Source organism: Haemaphysalis longicornis, unplaced genomic scaffold (assembly GCF_048455015.1).
Source record: "Haemaphysalis longicornis isolate Haplotype H1 unplaced genomic scaffold, Haemaphysalis longicornis Haplotype H1 scaffold_3, whole genome shotgun sequence".
Taxonomy (NCBI): domain Eukaryota; kingdom Metazoa; phylum Arthropoda; class Arachnida; order Ixodida; family Ixodidae; genus Haemaphysalis; species Haemaphysalis longicornis.
Window position 1 is genome coordinate 223,378,769 of NW_027526335.1, and position 20,066 is coordinate 223,398,834.

General features: G+C 48.8%; 1 protein-coding gene across 3 annotated transcripts in view; it reads left to right on the forward strand.

The window, feature by feature from the left end:
• Positions 1–1,810: 1,810 nt before the first annotated feature.
• Positions 1,811–20,066, forward strand: part of Mip (Myoinhibiting peptide precursor) — a 208,055-nt gene continuing 189,799 nt past the window's right edge. For all 3 annotated transcript variants that reach the window (XM_077702026.1, XM_077702024.1, XM_077702027.1), the window contains exon 1: positions 1,811–2,015. The gene's annotated coding sequence lies outside the window, so the exon portion shown is untranslated. The remainder of the gene's footprint in view (positions 2,016–20,066) is intronic.

The window sequence follows — 20,066 nt, forward strand, 5'->3', positions numbered from 1 at the left end:
CGATTTTTTTACAGATCTGCGTGGAATCGTCTTTTTTAAGGTTTCCATATTTTTGCCAACAAGAAAACATTAAAAGAAACCGTTTTTTTCTACGGCCCTCAAAATTTTATGAGAACTTCCACCTCTAAACCAGGCACAACGTGCTAAGCGAAGTTCATGGTGCAGTGAAAAGATTCACATGAACCATATTTCCCTACCATTTTTCCCATATCGTACAACAGGGCCTATTGTCCTCTTTTCAATAAATTCATCCATTCCATTTCATTATAGTAATGCCGGTTACGAAAGTGGGCCCAAACACAGGAGAACCAGTGCGTACGGCGCGCACTATGCTCGTTATAGCTGTGCAGCAGTCCGGCCCTTTGGGGTTGTCTCACACGACATTGGCCGATATGTGTATTTGTCTAGCACACCTTATGTTTCACGAAACGATCACTACCAACTGTAACAAAACAAGCCATATTGCGCTCCTGCGAAGTACGGTGGCGGCATATAGGAGAACTGACGGTAAACTAGCCGTTCCGAAGTCTCCCCTGGGACTAAAACAGCTCACTAGCCTTCGCTTGAAACCCTCTTCTTGTTACATGATCGCAGATGTCCCGAAACACACTGTTTGTCGGTAGAATCAGAATTTTTAACTTAAATTGAACAATTTCCTGGGGAACATACAGGATCATTTCCTGCCGCACAAGCGCTGGGGGCGCTGTAAAACACAAATTCTTTCGAACAGAACAAATTTTGTATTTTGTCTGAATGGCCCATTTAAGTGCAACATTCTGAGAGAAGGTGCTGTTATTGTAGTCCAGTCAGAAAATGGGCGCCGCTACCAAGAGTAAACAAACGAAAATGCGTGTGATCCGGTGGCAGCTGAATCCGGGTCTCCACAGTAGCAGCCTGTCTCTACAGACTCCCATTTCCCATAGAAATGCATGTGGCCGTGCTATCGCACTAGCACACTGGGAGCGCTTCAACAAAATTTGTTGTCTTTGTTGGTCCTTTCTGCGTGCGACATGCGCAATTGGGAGATTGGGCCGGAATCGGGAGCATTCAGGAACCAATGGGCCCGCTTCACATAATTCACAAAACTGCGATTTGGAAAAGGAAATGTTCTAGAATAGTGCGGTGTGCGTGACACCTAAATGAGATGGATGTAGCGTTAAAGGAGTGGGTAGCAAGTATCGGAGGGCTTTCGTCTTCATAGCACGTAAGCAGACTGAAGTGCCCCGAGAATTTTTTTTTTTTTTTTTTCAAAGTAGTTGAACGGAGAGCTAAGGATGTCGGCCGATATGAGCTGCAACATATCACTCGCTCGAGCTCCACTGTTGCCCGTAGAAACTAGTCTGGAACAGCAACTCCGCAAAAAGTTCGTCCCAAGGTGGTCCAAAGGCGAGGGAAATTATTTCGTCCACCTGTTGGTGTTTTGAGACGTGGTGCGTCGGCCAGCGAGGGAAGGAGCGGCGCAGCGGAGAAACTGCGCGTCGGGGCACCAATCGATGGCGTGAGCAGCGGATCAACCAAAAGCGGGGCAAGCACGAACAAAAGCGGCGGCCGCGTAATGTGGCGCGACGGAGCTTGCTGCCTGAGTCGGGGCGACAGCGCGCGGCGGTAGCAAGACGCTCGGGCGACTCTCGGCCTACGCACTTCGTGGGCCGCTTTGAGACGCTGCGACCAGCGCATGCGTGCGCCGGCTGCACGAGCCAATCGACTATTTGGGCACGCCCACAGCTCTTCGCGCCACCCAATCGCGCCGCACTGAACGGGTTTCCTTCTCATGCCGACCCCCGGGAATTTGGCTATAAAAGCAGGCTCGTGGTTCGAACCCCGCTCAGAGCGCGCGAACTACTGCGGCATTGCACAGCACGCATAGACCACCGGCGCCCCCAGAAGCGTGCGCGCTCGTCTCCGCGTCCAAAGCCATCGTGCACCAAGTTCCACCCTCGCTTCCCGTGGACATTTTTCTCAGTGGTTGAACTTCCCCTGGCATCAGGCAGCGCTGCCAGCGACCACCGACCAGCGTGAGTACGGCAGTCCGCACACTCTCCGTGCATGCACGAATTAGTAGTGCACGCTGTGCTATACGGGGATGACAACGTCATCGACTGTCTTGGAACGAACATGTGAGCCAAAGGCTCGCCTTGTGGCAAGCCGTTTGAAGGCGCGGCACACAGCACGAGTCACTGCCCCCTACCATTGCACTCGCGCTCAACCAGGCAGGTCGCCGCAACTGCCGTGGGAAAGCCCCGCTGCCAAGATCCACCAGCTTTCACCTCCCCCCGTGAAAGCGTCCGTTACAGCTGGCACATTGATTTGGGAACAATTCTGGTTGCGGTGTGCTTGCTTTTCGATCGTACTGCGCAATCGGGTTGGAAATAAAAGAACAACGATACCGTACTTTCCGCAAGAAGATTGGACTGCGCGCCATTTCTTGGAAATACCAGTATTCGATATTCTTAGTTAGACACAACAAAGTAATTATGTTCTGCCATCATATGGAAAGATTAGCACAGCTTGCACTAGTGGTTTAAGGCAGGAGAAACAGCAGAGCCGGGGTTCGACCTAGCGTCTTCTGCTTTTTAAAGTTGGGCTACGTTTTGGTAAGCTTTGCTAAGCTTTGCTGCGTTTTGCGGTGTTTTTGGTGGAGTGGAGGGGCGAGGCGAAGTTTTGCAGGATTTTAAAATGCCGTATCGGTCCCTTACTCTCACTGGCAGCGGACCCCAGGGGGGAAGAAGCTTCACTCCAAGCAGTTCTTGTCCCATGGCGCGCACCTTTGAAAGGTGTTCTGACTGAACAAGGGCGCAAGGATGGAAAGATGACGCGTTTGTGAGCATCCTGAAATAAGGGTATGGGCAGCGCAGCTACGCGTGACAATGTGGATCGGTTGATCGCGCCTGCAACACACATGCAACACGCACAGGTCAAGCAAAGGAATTGAACAAGAAAACCAACGGGATGCACGGGAAGAACGTGTACCCACTTACCTTAGCAGCAGAGGAACGTTCTCCGAAACTCCGTGGGATTGTCACAAAAATCAAATATTTAGCTGTACTTTTCGAATTATGCATTTTCATGTCACCATGTAGAAGTCAGCCTGCGGATTTGCAAAAACCTAAATTGTGAGGCCGCATTGGAAAAGCGCTGTAGTTATTAGATTCAATCACTCGTGGAATTTTAATAAACACCAATTCAACGTAATTTCAACACCCCAAAGAAGGGCGGTTATTAACACCCTTTTTTCCGCATCGGTGTGAAGCTACAAATCAGGGTTATAAACACAAAAAAATGGCCCAAAAGTCGTGTAAATTTGGATGTCTTTCTATTGTTTGATAGGGGTAGACATGAACATTTTCTGCGGGCGGGGGCTTGTTTATACGTCACGGTGTTTGAAATAATAATACTTGGCACAATTTGTTAACAGCGGACCTGTTCAGCTTGAGATTGGTCAGGTGGCGTTAGCAAGACAATAACAAGAAAAACTGCGCCACCGTTAAGAGTTGCACCACCGCAGATAGGTTAGTGTAACAGTAAAGTCAGCTTTCGCGCCGGCTCGAGTGCGAGAACAATGGGCGTGTGCGTATGCGCACCTCTTACTATACCATGTTAAGGGTGATAGTCTTTTTTTTTGGCTGCTAAAACGCAGAAAAATTGCCCGAGCTTGCGCTAGAAACAGGGCAGCTGGTGGTCGACCCTGGAATTCACTGTCAGTGTGAAGGACTGACTGCAACGGTCTTGTAAAATCCGGCTAAACTAGGCCAAAGCCCTCAACATTTAGCGTAGCCTAGCCTAGCCTAGCCTAGCAAAAAACATCACAAAACCTAAAAAACTTTGCAAAACAAGAAGCTAGGTCTATACCCAGCTTTTCTGCTTCTTTGGCAACTGAACACCCTCTCCAGACACTTTCAGCACCCTGCAGAAAACTGAGGACGTTGCAATCGGTCAACACCCTTTTGTCAACAAAAAGGGTGTAACGTTACAAATTAGGCTAGTGCAACCCACAGAAAAGGGTCTAATGACTTCCCGGCACCCTTATCCCACCTATACTGCACTTTTTTAGGCGATGAGCGTGTAAAAGGTGTAGTGTGTAGGTCAACCCCAAGCTCTGCTGTTTTTCCAGCCTTGCACCACGAGTTCGAGTTAACGTAGGATATATATTGCCGCGTGTGAACCGGCGCCTTCGCGACATAGCTTGTATTCCCCCTGTGGGTACGTGCATTTTTTTCCCATGTGATGAATCGTATTCATGTATTTGCATATACCCCCCTGCTGTAATGCCTTATTGGCGCTGCAGGTAGTATGAATAAATAAATAAATAGACTATGGTGCGGTATGCAAACGACCTTGTAATATGACGGTGAGGAAGTGTGAGTGCTTGTACTTCTGTCTCCATTTTGGCCACCATCGATTCTCGCTTATACTGACCGCACCAGCTAGGCGTGTCGCCTAATAAATCGCCCGTTCCTGTGTGTAGCCAACTTGCATCTCCATTTGGAAGGACGCAACATTGGTAAATGTGTTGGGTGCCTGCACGGGCGGCAGCAGTCCGGCTGGCAGACAGCCGCAACTTGCGTCGTTGGCAGTCACGGCACGCTTGGCCAGTAGTATTTCGGCCAGCGTACGCGCGTAACTGAAGTGACCGGCGCTGGGCTCGTCGTGGCAGGCCAGCAAGATGTCATTCCAGGGAAGGCTTGGAAAGACGAGCAAATTGTTGCTCCCACTTGAGGCAAAATGTCTCTTCTACCGCTGTGCATAGAGAACTACGGCAGTCCTCTATCAAATGTTTTCGGCGCGATGGAAGTGCGGCCTTGCAACAAGTCACGGAGGGGGCATAGTTCCGGATCCTCGCGCTGCTCTTCCGAACTGGTGGTTGCGTCCATAACTCCGATAAGCGCTGTCGTCGTCATCGGCGCGAGAAGGCCAACAGGAGCTCTTGAGAGGCAGTTTGCGTCTGAATGCTGCTTGCCGGATTTGTATACGACAGTCATGTCCAGTGCTTGAGCCTTAAGCTCCATCATTGCGCAACACGCCCAGCGGCATTGAAACGCAGACTGCCATATTAACAGGCTATTAGCCTGTTGATATGGATGCGAATGATGTAATGGTCACAGGCGCGCATGCAAGGACATTTTCGGCTTGGTATGCAATGATATTAGGCTTGGTACACGCCCGACGACGAGACGGTAGAAGCAGCGCTTGGCGCACGTGCCGATCGAGTGTTGCGACCGACATTGCTAGCTTGGCACGAAGAACCTCGGCTTCTTCGCAGCTATAACTGCTTGTTACTAGTCCAATAAACCACGCTTCAGTTCGGTGGTGGTGCGGGGTAACCCCAATGAATTTGGAGTCCGTTGGGGTTACCCCACACCTCAACCAAACTGAAGTGTGGTTCGATGCGACCGTTGGATCGCATTAGGATCCACCTTTACGGTCCCCTACCATGCACCGGGGTCATTGTGGCAGTGGACCACCTCAGGCACTTTGCAGAAACCGCTGCACTAGCAACTGCCACGGCACCTGGCGTAGCGTCCTTCCTGTTAGGCCGCTTCATACTTCGCATGGTGCTTCTCGAGAGCCGCTCAGTGACCGAGGTCGCGTCTTCCTATCGGAAGTCATCGATGCCCTCCTGCGTGCATGTCGAATGGTTCACCGAACTACGTCGTCTTACCACCCGCAGACGAATGGACTCTCACAGAACGACTTAACCGCACTTTGAGTGATATGCTTTCGATGTACGTGGCATCGGGCCATTCTGATTGGGATGTGATACTTCCTTTTGTCACGTTCGCCTACAACATGGCCTCGCAGATGACGACAGGATTCTCACCTTTTTTCGTGCTCTACGGACGGGCGCCGGCATGCACTCTTGACACAATTTTGCCGTGACGCCCAGATCAAACCGAGTTCGCACCCATTTCGGAAATAGTCAAGCATGCCGAAGAGGGCCGTCAGCTCGCCCGCTCGCTCACATCTGAACACCAGCTACACAAGAAGCATAATCTCGACGCTTCCACCGCGGCTCCCACCCACAGGACTTATTCACTTGTCTGGCTTTGGGTGCAATGCCCTTCACCCGGTCTCTCACCGAAGCTTGTTTCAAAATATCATGGACCCTACAGAGTCGTTAAGTAAACTTCACGAGTAAATTACCTAATCGAACCGGTTGCGCCCGCACCCGACCGTCGACACCGTGGACGCGAGATAGTTCACGCCAACTGCCTGAACGAGCACTACGATCATGTGGTCTCCTCGTCACTTTGAGTCGCCAGGATGGCTCCTTTTCCACCGAGGGCAAATATTGTAGCGTTGGTTATGGACGCGATCTAACTGTCACAGGCGTTCATGCAAGGACAATTCCCCACTGGGGATATTCGGCTTGGTACACACCCGACGACGAGACGGTAGAAGCAGCGCTTGGCGCACGAACCCACCGAGTGTCGTCCTGCGTCGCGCATAGCTTGCTTGGCGCGGAGATTGATTGATTTGATTGATTGTAGGGTTTAACGCGCCGACGCAACGCAGGCGATGAGGCGCGCCATAGTGGAGGGCTCCGGATTAATTTTGACCACCCGGGGATCTTTAACGTGCGCCGAAATCTCGCACACACGGGCGTTTTTGCTTTTCGCCTCCATCAGAAAAGCGGCCGCCGCGGCCGGAAATCGAACCCGCGACCTCGTGCTCAGCAGCGCAACGCCTTAGCCACTGAGCCACCGCGGTGGGTGCTTGGCGCGAAGAACCTCGGCTTCTCCGCAGCTTTAACTGCTCGTTAGTGGGCCAATAAACCACGATATATATATATATATATACAGTCGAACACGGATATATCGAACTCCAAGGGGATCGCGAAAGAGTTCGATATATGAAAAATTCGATATAAAAAATATAGGCTCTGAGACCTCACCTATGGCGGACGATCACTTACCGAACGTCGCATTCAAGAATCACAACTAATTCCGCGCTCACGACGCAACAGGACGCTTTATTTCCGTGAAAAAAAAATCGATGATCTTGGCCTGCTTCTTCGTCCTGGAAATGAAATTAAAGACTCTGGTGTCGATCTTCTCGAGGCTGCACAACTAGAAAATTCTAGCAGCACGCTGCGCCTTCGCACACCATGCACAACACGCACGAAAAAGAACAGCGCGCACGTACCACAAGAACTTTGAAGGTAACAATTCCAAGGCTCTCTGAACGGACTCCAACAAAGCGCTCGCGATGGTCATCTCCGAGAGAAACAGTGATCTCTGAAAGGTGCGGGACAACTCGCCAAACAGCAGCAACAGCAGCAAAATGCAAAAGAAGGAGGAGGCCGCCAGCGCCTTCGTTCCCTCTTCCCTTTCCCGAGACGACATCGGGGGAAGACAGACAGAGAGAGAGAGAGAGAGAAAAAAACTCTTTTTCGGCAAGCCAGGGAACGTACCCAGCCGCAAAAAAAAAAAAAAAAAAGGACTTGCGCAGTCGGGGCATCCCTACCTCGCACTGTCACATTTTCCGAGCGTTCGGGCTTGTGTGCCTAGAGAGATTTAGCATACCTGGCTCCGTCCGCTAACGCTACGGCGGCCGGTAGCGGGGCCCTACTGGGCAAGCGCTAATTCGTTCCGGTAGGCGGATTAGTTCCGCGAGCCAGTCTTCGCCATGCCTGCGCATTCCTCCACATCCCCCTCAACCTCAATCGGGGGTGCAGCGACCGCCGAAGCGCACCTTCCAGCTCGCGCGGCGTTCGATATAGCCAATGTCCGGAAAAATACGGTTCGATATAAACGTACGAATTCCTATACTTTTACTACTTTTACACAGAATTTCCAGGTGATAATTTCTGAGTTCGATATAGACAATAATTCGATATACCCGTGTTCGACTGTATATATATATATATATATATATATATATATATATATATATATATATATATATATATATATATATATATATATATATATATGTATATATATAGCCAGAAAATAAGGGTTGGCAGTCAAGAAAACCTCGGAAAGCAAAGGGGGGGGTTGTGGTGGGTCATAGAAAGAGATGAAGAATTTTTTGAGTCGAAAAGAAAGTGGTGAAAAAATGCCCGCCGGGTGGGATCCGAACCCACGACCTCCAGAATATATATATATATATATATATATATATATATATATATATATATATATATATAGATTATATAGGAAATAACGAGGGGCTCGTTGAAAATAAGACAGAAATAAGAATTGGCAGTCAAGAAGACCTCGAAAAGGTTTCTTTTCTTATATATATAAATATATATATATATTGTGAGCGCGTATGTCGCGTCGGCACAGCCTCGACACTCCCAGGGACTGTTCACACAATCTGGGCAATCTCCTGCATTGCCTCCTCGCAGTAACATTATCATTCTCATTAACATTACCCAATCCTCTTCGCTCGTGCATCATCATCATCGCTCTCGGTACGGTGTTCGGAACCGACTGGATCGCCGAATAAACGTCTTGGTTCACCCGTTGCTCAAGGGCCTTACAATATATATATATATATATATATATATATATATATATATATATATATATATATATATATATATATATATATATATATATATATATATATATATATTAGCGAAAATAATGCTCACCTGGGGTCATCAGGGCATCAGGGTACGTGCCGTGCGCAGGCATCAGCCATATGGAATAATTGTCCAATCTACCCGTGAGGGTATTCGTTCGCACCGGTGTCAGCGGAAGAAGCACCGCAGAAGACGCTTTAATCGAGGGCGTGTCTCGCACAGTGGTGACTCGGCTGGTGCCATATTTGCAGCCCCCTCCGCTTTTCTGTAACTCTTCTCCCCAAGTGATTCCACAAGTTTCCACCGCCCCTGACAGGCCGCTGCTCTCAGCAGCAAATCTTGACTCGGATTCTGTCAAAGTCTCGCCTACTTTCACTACTTCTATGCGTGAATCAGAAGGTCTTACTTGCCCCGAGTCTGGCACGTCGTCTGTTCGTGGTCCTACGGTCGACACAGAGTATTTGCCCCCTCCCCCTTTCGCCCTCTTCAGGTTCGGACATGGAGCTTCAGGCTTGGCCTATGGAGTCTGTTCATGAGTCTAGTAAACGCTGCGGATCACCTAGTACTGAAGCAAGCCCTGGAAGTGTAGCCAAAAGCCAAATCCAAAAAACGTAAATCTGTCTCAAGGACCAAGGATCAGATATTAGAGGCTGCAGTTGCTGCAGCGGGTCTCTGAATCATAGGGGTTCTAAAAGTTCTTCAGTTGAATTTTCGCTCTGTTTCAGCTGGCTTTCCGCATTTACTTTGTTTGTGCTCCCGATTTTCCCCAGATGTAATTCTGCTACAGGAAACCTGGCTTAGGAGCAACCAAGAATTTGGTCTTTGTAATTACCGCACCTTTAGACTAGACAGACCACCCCGAGGTGGCGGTCTGTTAAGTTTGATATCAAAAAGGTTTGCACACAACGCGAAAGGGTCTTTCCAACTTCAACGCCCAGACTGTGAAATTTTAGTGCCGGAATTAAAGCTACCTGGTTGCCTCCCCTTCTCATTGGCCAACGTTTACTTTCATAGTGATGTCGTTGATTCCGAACCACTTGATTTGGCTATTGCTTCAGCTGTACCTTCCATTATCTTTGCGGGAGACTTTAATTCCCACCACGTTACTTGGGGCTTCCCGACGGATTCTTGCGGTAATCGCTTGTTGGAGTTGATCACAGATGACAACTTACATGCATAAATTCAGATTCCCCAACCTACCTTAAGGGACAAACGCAATCTGTTTTGGATTTAACTATATCTTCTCGAGGTGTTTCCGTGTCTTCTTGGTCGACTGATGAAGGCGGGTCTAGTAGTGACCACATCCCAATAGTTTCTGACATCGGGTGTCCTATCCGTTTAATTAATCGCCAGAGCCGATCTTTTGTTAGCTATAAAAGGTTTCAAATCTCTCTGAAGGAGTCCCTGTCCTCTCTGTTCACACAAAACGAAGCTGAATGCGCGACAAGTTTTTGTTCCGCCCTTTCCACTTCAGCTCAGTCGTCATTATTTGAAGTCATTTGGAAGAAGCCAGGATCGTCTAGTCCCTGGTGGGACAAAGAATGTTCGCGAAGCTTTAGACGTAGAAAGGCGGCCTGGAAGAAACTTTGCCAGAACCTATCCCCGCTTAACTGGTGCAACTAGAAATATTTTTCAGCGGCAGTAAAACGCGCTGTTTCCATTGGTAAACAGACTTATGACACAGATCGATCTTCGTGTCTCTTCAAGCCTAACAATAAGCGTGCGGTTTTAAATGCAGGGCATTTCTTTAACTCACATGTAGCGTCCGCCGTCCGTCCGCAACAGCTCAGCGCGCAGGTGCGCCCTCTCCCCCACTCCTCCTCTCCCGCATCACGCTACCCTCCTCGCTCTCAACAACAGGTCCGCACCCCTCCCCCTACACTATATAAAAAAAAAATAGTTATCGGCGCCCGGTTTCGATCCCACGACCCCGTGGGCGGAACGCGAGGTACATGGTGCTCTTCCCACTGCGCCACAAAAGCGACACAGAATCAAAGGCTACGAACGTGCCTTATATCCTTGACTCATTCAAACTACGTCAAGAAGCTGCTGATACACGGCAGCAGTTGCATCGATCTCGTCTTCGCCAGTTGCTGCAACGCAAGACCACTGCTTAAAGGGGCCCTGAAAGGCATTTTGAGCACACTAAATGAACTAGCGCAACCGTTAGATTGGGTCGTCAACGTCCTCTGTGCCAAGTATTACTCTTTTACGCGCAGCGGAAAGCTCACACTTTTGTTGCAAAGTTTGTCGTTTTTTTCTCACCCTTTCCTTCGTGTTTTTGGACGCCGCCATCTTCACATGTCTACATCATCGATTCCCAGATGTTCGTCATGAGCTAGACACCCTGCTATTGGGCGGCTTTTTCACGCACTTCCGGCAAAGAGATGAGTCGTCTGCTCAGCGTCGGCTCGCCGGCTGATCTGCCAGCGGAGTGCTTGGACATTTTACGACAAACGAAACCAGTTTAAACAAACGCTCAACCGTTTGTATTGAATGCAACACGGCCATAACACGACATGGATATTCTCTTACCTGAGTACGTTTCATAAAGAAAGCGTTGAAGCCTCGTGGCACTTCTTTCTTGCAATCGCAGAGAGAACGCCCTGAGCCGAATGCCCGGGTTTGACGGATACATTTTATTCCACTTCAAAACAATCCAGAGATGCGTTTCGAACGAACACAACGTCACAACATGCGTTGCAAGTCTGAACCGCGATTGACAGACGATCGGTTGCTTCCTCCTGCCCGTCGTAAATTCGGCACTCACCTCGCGCGCGGTTCCGGGGACGAACAGCAAGTCACTTACCTCTGGCGCACAAGCCGATGGCTTTTAGCCACGCACACTGCACATACCCCATGCGAGGTTGAGTCGTACGTCGCTCGAGAAAGATTATCCAGACCATGGGAAGAACTATCCACCCGCAGAAGCACAACGTCGCATTTCATCGCGAAACAAAGGCGTCCACAACACACACACCATCGCCTCCTGTAATGCCAAACGCATCTCGCACTTCCCAATAGGAGTGGGTGGTACGCCTGCAGTGCCCACATGTCGCGAGGTGGGGCCCCAAGCTGAACCGGGATCACGGAACCGTAACTGACTTCTGGAGCGGTTTGTGCCTTGTTGCCAAGGCAACCGATGTTTGAGATTGTCAAAGAATAGAAAGCTCAGAGCCGCGGCGGAGAATGTTTTGCCAACGTTGCCGCTCTCCACCACGCGTCGCCCCAAGCTGAACTGGTCACATGATTGAAGCGTTTTGTGCACGGGTTCTGCATCGGTTTAATATGACTTTTTCACATGCCGCCGGCAGGAATTACCACCGCCGCAAAATAAGAGCCGGCACCAGCGGGGCCACATCTGATACGGCGCTTTTTGGATAAACAGTGCGCGGTGCATCAAGGGAACGAGCGCACGACCCTCCCCGTGCGGCTGCGAGTTCGCCGCCGATAAAAAGTCATGTGCCGCCAGCAACGTACACCGCGAAAGGGCAAGGCCAGGCCGCCGCATACATGCGGCCAGATTTTTCGTTGGCTTTTCCAGCCTTGAGCGGAGTGCGTGCGGGATTCATGGTGTCAACAAAGCTTGCCCGTAGCAGACGACAGTAGCAGCGCAATAGCGGAAGTACGTCACCGCTGCGGAGCGCAGCATCATGGGAGGCAAGGCTCGCACGCCGTCAACAGCGGAGAGTAAGTCGAAAGGAGGAGGAAACTCGGAGCGACGATAATGCGCGGTTTTTGATTTACGATTTCTCAGCTAATACTCATCGCTTTAACAAAATTCTTGCGGGAGGAGATTGCAAATACGTTGCTTTATTTGGGTGCATGTACATCCATGCATCGGCGGAAGGTATTTCAGGACCCCTTTAAAGACCCCTTAACAGTACACTTTAGCGACCACGAAGCCGTCGTTCTCAGCGTCCAATACAACGACAACAGCAACAAATAAATAAATAACGACTTACAACAGCCTACTCCTTGCCTTCACTTCTTGCGTCACAAAAAAAAAAAGAAAAACCCATCTCTCCGCAGTAGTCGCAAAATCACGAAAGTAATAATTAATATATGAAAGAAATAGTAATAATTAATAGTAATAAGCAATAATAGTTAACACATTCACTACCACCCCACCACCACCCCCCAAACACTAACGTTAACGCAATACACCCACCCGCTACGCGACGCATTTACTCGAGTCCCCCCTCGTGGGGGCATGGGCCCAATTTTTTCGATTTCTTCAATCGTAGAAAGCAGCACCCTCTACAGATAATACAGACTCCTCTGTGGTGCTATCTCCAGGTGAACTCTCGGAGTCCCTTGAGTCGATTGCTGATGGGCTTCAAGCTCGTTTTTTATCTTCTTTAGCGATGTCCTTTACTCCGCCAGACGTGGTAGACGATATCATAGAGGTAGCGCTCTCAGAACTCGCTGACCTCATCAGTAAATTGACTGCGGCAGCCTATGGCCCGGACGGCATCACTACTGAAATGCTGCAACTAATATTTGATGAGGCTCCCAATCATTTGCTTAACATGATTACTTAACATATTAGACATTTACTTTACTTAACATTTACTTAACATATTAGACCTGCAGGGATCTCCGATGTCTGGCGTCGCGCCAAAATACTTCCCGTACTTAATAGTGCTGGTCAAAGGCCTCTTGATTGAAAATGTCAGGCCTACCACGTTGACATTGAACGTGGTTAAATTAATCGAGCGAATTTTGCAGCACGGTATAATGCAATTGGTGTTCAGTTGTGGAATCTTTAGCCCGAGACGAATTGGTTTGCGCTCTGGGTGATCGATTTGGAGTGCGCATATGGACCGTGAAGGGCGGATTAAACTAGCCCGTCGCACTAAACAGTTTGCGGCTGTAGTGACCCTCACTGTTTTAGCATTCTCATAAAACAGGAACGAAGCCTCGTTACTCTTTCCTTCCGAATTTTGAAACGCTTTCCCGTTACAAGTCCTTTATTGCGTAAGGAACGCGTTCCAATTCCATTTCGAACATTGGAACGCGTCGTTACATTAACGTTACATTTTATTTTTTTTCAATGAAAATATAGTGTCGGATTCCTGAGGCGAATTAAAGTGAGAAATTTAAAACTCACATCTAACTACTTATATTATAAGCATATGAACACCGCCGGCAGAATGTTAACTAGAAATAAAAAGAATCCAAAGAAGCGCACCTAGGCGATTTTTTTTTCAGGAAGCACCGTACAAATTTCACACACGTGTAAGTGCGATTTTGATGCTCTTTTATTATAGGTGCCACACACATGACACTTCCCACTTTAGTCTTACAAATCCGCAGTAAGGTTACGGCGATTCAGATATGCAAATAGAAAGTTACTCACGTGCAGGAACGTAGATAAATATCTCGCATAAGAAACCGCGTCGAAGGGCAGAATACGTATGCCTCTAATGAATGTTGATTTAATATTACAGTTTATTTAAAATGCCTTACAGGCCCCTTCGCAGGGAATTTAGTAAAGCGGTTACAAACGTGAACCTTTGCGGATCACAGAGCACAAATTTGCGAGTAACAAAACACAGCAGAACAAGTAATGACCGCGAGGTTCGCAATCCAATTGTTAAAAAAATAAAAGCCAAGAGCGTAGTCACTCACCAAATCTACGCACAATAATTATAAAGTATGCAGAACACAATCAGTGTAGTAGATAAAGGAAACAACCAAAGATAGAGAAGTACGTGGACGCGACGCACAAATCAGTTGCGGTAGTTGGAAATACGCATAAAGAAAAGGCACAGAACATAACACGGTACCTAATCACCTGCGTAAAAAACATTTACACTATAAAAAATAGTCGGACACAAAGTGCGACGCTATGAAGTAAAAGAAACAACCATAAATAAATAAAAAGTAATCAGAAACCCACAAAACACGTGCCGTGGTACAGAAACGACCGCTTCTTTGGTTTTTCAAGAAGAAAAAAGTTAAGTACATAACAAAGTTACAGGATATGGCACGAGAGAAAAAAATGTAGAATGAATGAAAAAATGTGAGAACAATTAATGGGGAAAATGCCCGAATGCATAGTCGCAACTGAGTAGAGTCCCTTGTTTGAACTCAGCAAGAGTTGCATCGACGTTGTAGTCAGATAGACGAACCCGTTTTTTCGTCAGCACTTCGTTCGCAATGTTGAAGACCGTTCCGCGGAAGCGCTTCAATGTACTGGCGTTTTGTACACGAAGAAAAGTTGGTTAAGCCCCTAGTCAACTGGTACCAGTAGGTACTGCGACAGCTCATCCTGTGCCTCGGCTGGAAGGGTTTGCTGCACAAAGGAAAATAAATCCTCGGGCGTGGACGATGAGGCATCATCTGCGCTGAATGGCTCGGTCACCGCAGCCAGCTCTGTCTTGATGTCGTTGGTCGCCTTGTCTCGCATAGAGCTGTATGAAACCCATGATAGCCCTTAAGCCTTGGGATTAAGCAACTGGCGACAACAAGATCGTGCTTGTCTTTGAGGGTTCCAAACCTGCAATCCGGAACGATTCCTGGTGACCCGGTGACCTTGCAATCCCGGTGACCCTGCGAACGACCTCACAGCGGGAGCAACTCCCGCTACAACAACGCGCCCGCGGAGAGCGCGCACTAATGCGGTAATTACCCCTGACAATATACGGTGATTTCTTAGGGCGCCTGCAGCGCCGCTAGGACTTAGAAACCTTTTTCCAGCAGGAACAGTTCTATCGGCCGGATGCGCATCCTGGCCTCCACAGACAAATGATGAAAGGTGAGAAGAATTCTCGCAGCTGCGTCGAACGCCGCGTAAGCTCAACGGGCATGAAAGCAAGCACAAGCTGCGGCCCACTGCGTGGTTATGTTGCTGTTTTTGACCTTCGAGGAAGCACATTCCGCTGAAGGGTTGGCAAATTGGCCGGTTTATAGGAAGAGAAACACAGTAGCGACTTGGGGATTGTTGTACTCGAGCCTTGGCATCAAAAACAGCCTATTCCTAGCCATGTAACCTTTGCAGAAGGAACGCCGTTTTTCCGTTTTTTCCAAAAGGAACTCGTTCAAGGAACGGCGTTCCACGGAACGGCGTTCCTTACAACACTGCCCTAGACGTAACAAAAGCTTTTGATAGCGTGGAATACCCTTTGTTGTCCCGGTTACAAGTCTTAAACTTTCCAAGGTACTGTATAGCTTGGATTTGCGAATTTCTGAGGAACAGGCAGTTCAGTTGTTAAAATTTAATGTTACTTCCTTACAGCGGCCACAGTGGGACGTACCACAAGGGGCCGTCCTTACCCCTGTTCTTTAAAAATCTTTGTAAGCGCTATTCTGGGGGTTCCTGGTGTCTCTACATATGTCCATGCGGACGATATTACGTTTTTTTGCATCAGCACCTGACATTCAAGCACTTTATGCGTTAATGAAGTTGTAATGAATATTAGGCCGGACCGCGTGCAGAGGAATGAACCAGACTACTCTCTACATAAACACACGCGTTAACTCAACAGGCAATCCAAACGGGTAGGTATTCAAAGGGGGCAGACAATATTAATGCGCCCATGGTTCGCCTCATCGTTGTCCTTCCGCCACGTAACAATATTCACAAGACTCGCAGAGGACTGGTGAGGAACCGGTCCACTACGTCCGCTGGGGCTGGCACGACGGATGAAGCGGGGACGGGCCGGTGACCTGGCTGAGTAGACGCGAGTTGGCAGTCTGTCCGCAGGGCCGATGAGATGTGTGCCCGGAGATGCCTCTACCCGGCGTTATGTTCAACGTTCAACCCGCCGAAAAACGTGACGGTGTCGATGATTAGCGGCGGGAGGAGTTAGCTTGGGCTCGAAACGAGGCCTTGCTGCCCGCGCTCCGCGTCACCGGCACACCGCTCACTCTTGGGCCGGACCCCGGCTTCTCCCGGCGGCGTCCAGGGCTGTCGTCGGGCTTACACCGCGACGGACGGAAACTTCGAAGGAAGCGCCGGCGACCGACATCGGGCCTACACCGCGAGGGCGCCGTCCTGCTGTCCTCTTGCCCGACCGCCTCCGAGCTCCTTCCTTTTCTTCTTCCCTGCTGGCCCGTTGCCTTTCGCAAGCGCTACACCCCTGATTCGCCGGATTGGCCACCACGCTGCACTGGCCATTCCCTACAGAAGTCATATCTGAACGTCATTGCCTTCTGGTATTTGTCTTTCCATGAATGTCAACAAATGTTCTATATTAGTTTTTCCGATCTCTACCTCTGTTTTGTCTCAGTTACCGACAGTGTATAATTCCTCAGGTTCCTTCTTTAAAGGGACACTGAAGTGAATTTGTCAAGCTCCCGTTTTTGCTTGCACTGCGTAGACTGGGTCAAATTAGCATACCTCTCATCGTTTATCCGGTTGACAAATCGGTAATTATTTTACAAAGCGCGAAAGAAGAAAAACTACCATGCGCGGTTTGCGGCGGCCGTACCAACTAAGGCTGTGACGTTGGGAGGAGGGGCGCCGTGATTGGACGATGCCCAAGGTTAGCAATCACACAAGTTTCGATTTCGGTTTCGGTTCTGTAAAACATAACCAATGGCGTTGTTGGATGGGCATTCTCAATATCTCAGTAATCATCGTACCACGCTTCTGCCATGTTGTCGGCTGTAAAATGCACAAGATAAGCCTCCCAGGACGGCTTGTAGTCGTAGCATTCACTAGCCGAGACCTACGCAGTGCATGAACGCCCTCCGCGTACCCGCAGACGCCCAAATGTCATGCGCTTTTCCCCCATATTTGGAGCTTGCCTCCCTCATGCCTGTATCGTAAAAAGCGTGTTCGCACCAGGCCAAGGGTCTGTTCATTTTGGCTTGTGCCCACTGCCTGCAAGCAGTCGGTGCTTATGGCAACAGCACGCCAACGAGAACTCGCTAGCGCGCCAGTGCCAGCCTGCGCGCGTTTTGTGAACTAGTTCGTGTAGCCATGAACATTGCGGCCCAAAAAAGGTGAACTCAATATAGAAAACATGGGCGGAAAACAAAAAAGTTAACTTACAAAAAAAAAGCACGTACCCGCGGGGATTCGAACTCGTGACTAGCAAAACATTTGCGGTGACATACCTAGCGCCCCAGACCACTGAGCCACGGAGCTTTTTTTTTTTTTTTTTCTTTAATGCCAGTCTTCGACACAACACAGAAACACAAAACAAACTTATTCACATGAGCAACTCGAGCGACAAGCCACCAACCTATATGAAGGCTGATGTCTCTCTAAAATTCCCTAAGCATAGTCAAGGGTTCTATCCTTGACAGCCACTCAGGAGTGTATGCCTTGCGCTTCTGCACTTCTACGTACTGGGATATAGACTCACGAAAACATTGCCGCGTAGGTCGGGCGTCCACATCACCGTGGAGCCAGGCCATGCGCGAGCGCCATATGCTATGCAAGGCCACCAACATAACGAGGTCCAAGGGCGCCCCCCCCCTCCTCGTTTTCGACCGCTAGATAGCGTATGCCATGGGGGCTCAGCGGGAAATCTTTATGAAGGGTCCTCTGGAGGACATCCCACAAAAATACCGCAGCCCAACAATGCAGAAAAACGTGCTCTATCGTTTCTGGTTGTTTACAAATTGAACACTGAGTTCCCCATGGCACAGATATCCCTCTATCCTGCATCCATGTTCCAACAGACAAGGTGCCTGTGTGTAATTTGAAGAAAAAGGTTTTCACACCAGAGTGAACCTCCATTCTTTTGACGCGCTTTAGCACATTTTGGCCTGGTCCAGCACGGTAATTATACCTATACATAGGGACGGGGAAAACAACATCGCAAATGTCCTTATACAGTTTTTTGCGTGTCACAGAGGACAGGTACTCTCCAGAAAAACGTGCGAATAGAAAACGGGCCGGAACGCGAAGGCCTTGCTAATATAGGGTATATATTGTACAACCGGTTTACACTTTTATTTAGTTTTGGCATTTCAAGCAGCTTAGGTGACTATTTGTTGTACTGCGATCGTGCAGTAGGCGTCGACCGAGTTTCCACAGTAGCTCACGTCTAGCAATTGCATTTCGTAGACGGAAAAGCGTTCGCAGATGCGTAGTCGTGCTGCTGACCGCTGTGCTTGTTCGCCCAGCGCAAAAAAGTGCTTCCGCGCCCTAGTTTTACGCTGTACGGTAAAAATATCAGTTGATTTTATTTCCTTAGTACCTATATTGACTTCGCTGACTCTTCTCCCGCCTTCAAGAGGCCTTATATTTTCCTACTGGCGTACCAGACAGCGAAGCGTCGCATGTGCGCTTGTGCAGCGCTTGTGTGAAGCGACCTTGACTTGGAGCTAGATACAGTGTACAAACAAACCAAGTAAAGAAAGGCACATTCTTCTATTCACAAACGTGTCCTGGCTTCGTTTCAACTAAGCGAACGAATTGCGACCAAGCAATTTTTTTTAACCTCCTTGATTGCGACGACCCGCCGGCCGCGCTGGGCCGACTGACTCTGTCGGCCGGGGAGCCGTGCAGTAGCGCAGCCGTGGCGCAGCAAATTGCCAGCTCATCCCCTCCTGACGTCACACGAAAACGCCACAGAAAATGGGCGAGCGTAAAGAGAGGAGGACAGCATTTTCGAATTAGTTTTTCTACTAAATAAAATCGCGTAAACGCGCCTAGAGTGGTCGAAACATGGCCTGGGGACTCCGGACTACAATTTGCGCTAGTAATCCCGCAATGTTTACATATAACTTCAGTGTCCCTTTAAAGTATCTTGGGATGTTATACACCAGTAAGCTTGACTGGACCCCGCATATAGAGCCCTAATAGAGGTCAAAGGTTCACGTGCAACTGGGATGTTGAGGTGTCTCAGTCATAGAAAAAAGGGCATGCGCAGTGATACCCTCCTTATCATATACAGAATGCACGTTTGTCCCATTTTACAGTTTGGGTGTGTGCTTTTAATATATATAATATATATTTTAATATATATAATATAATATATGTATATATATTATGTATGTATATATATATATATATATATATTATGTGTATATATTATGTATATATTGTGGTACCGGGGTCCTTGCACCCGGCCGCGGTTCCCCAGAAGGACACTGAGCCCCCTCGATCACACCTTTACTTGGAGTCCCGCTACGCCAAGGTACACCGCTCAGCCGATCCGGCTGCACACACGTCGCCCAGCCGAGTCCGCCATGTCCTACCCTCGCTCCTCTCGCGCCACATCTTCATACCCCGCCGGAACATGTCCATCGCGCGGGATTGTCCACCGCCACTATTGCCGGATTGCCACACTATATAATATAACATAACATAATATAATATAACGAGAAAAAAATCCGGTATAGGTATATTTTCCCTTTCCCTTAACTGCACCTTTTCGGTTCGCCTGGTGGATTTTATCCCCATATTCTTCGCGGAATTCCTGGCAATTGTCCTGGCACTACTAAAGCTTGATGCCTCAATTACACGTCCAATCATAATTTCAGATTCTTTTTCTGTATGTTTATCCCTTTCTTCCATAAAGACACTCCCCTTCTGCGGACGTTTCGGTCACTCCTGCCACCTCACCTC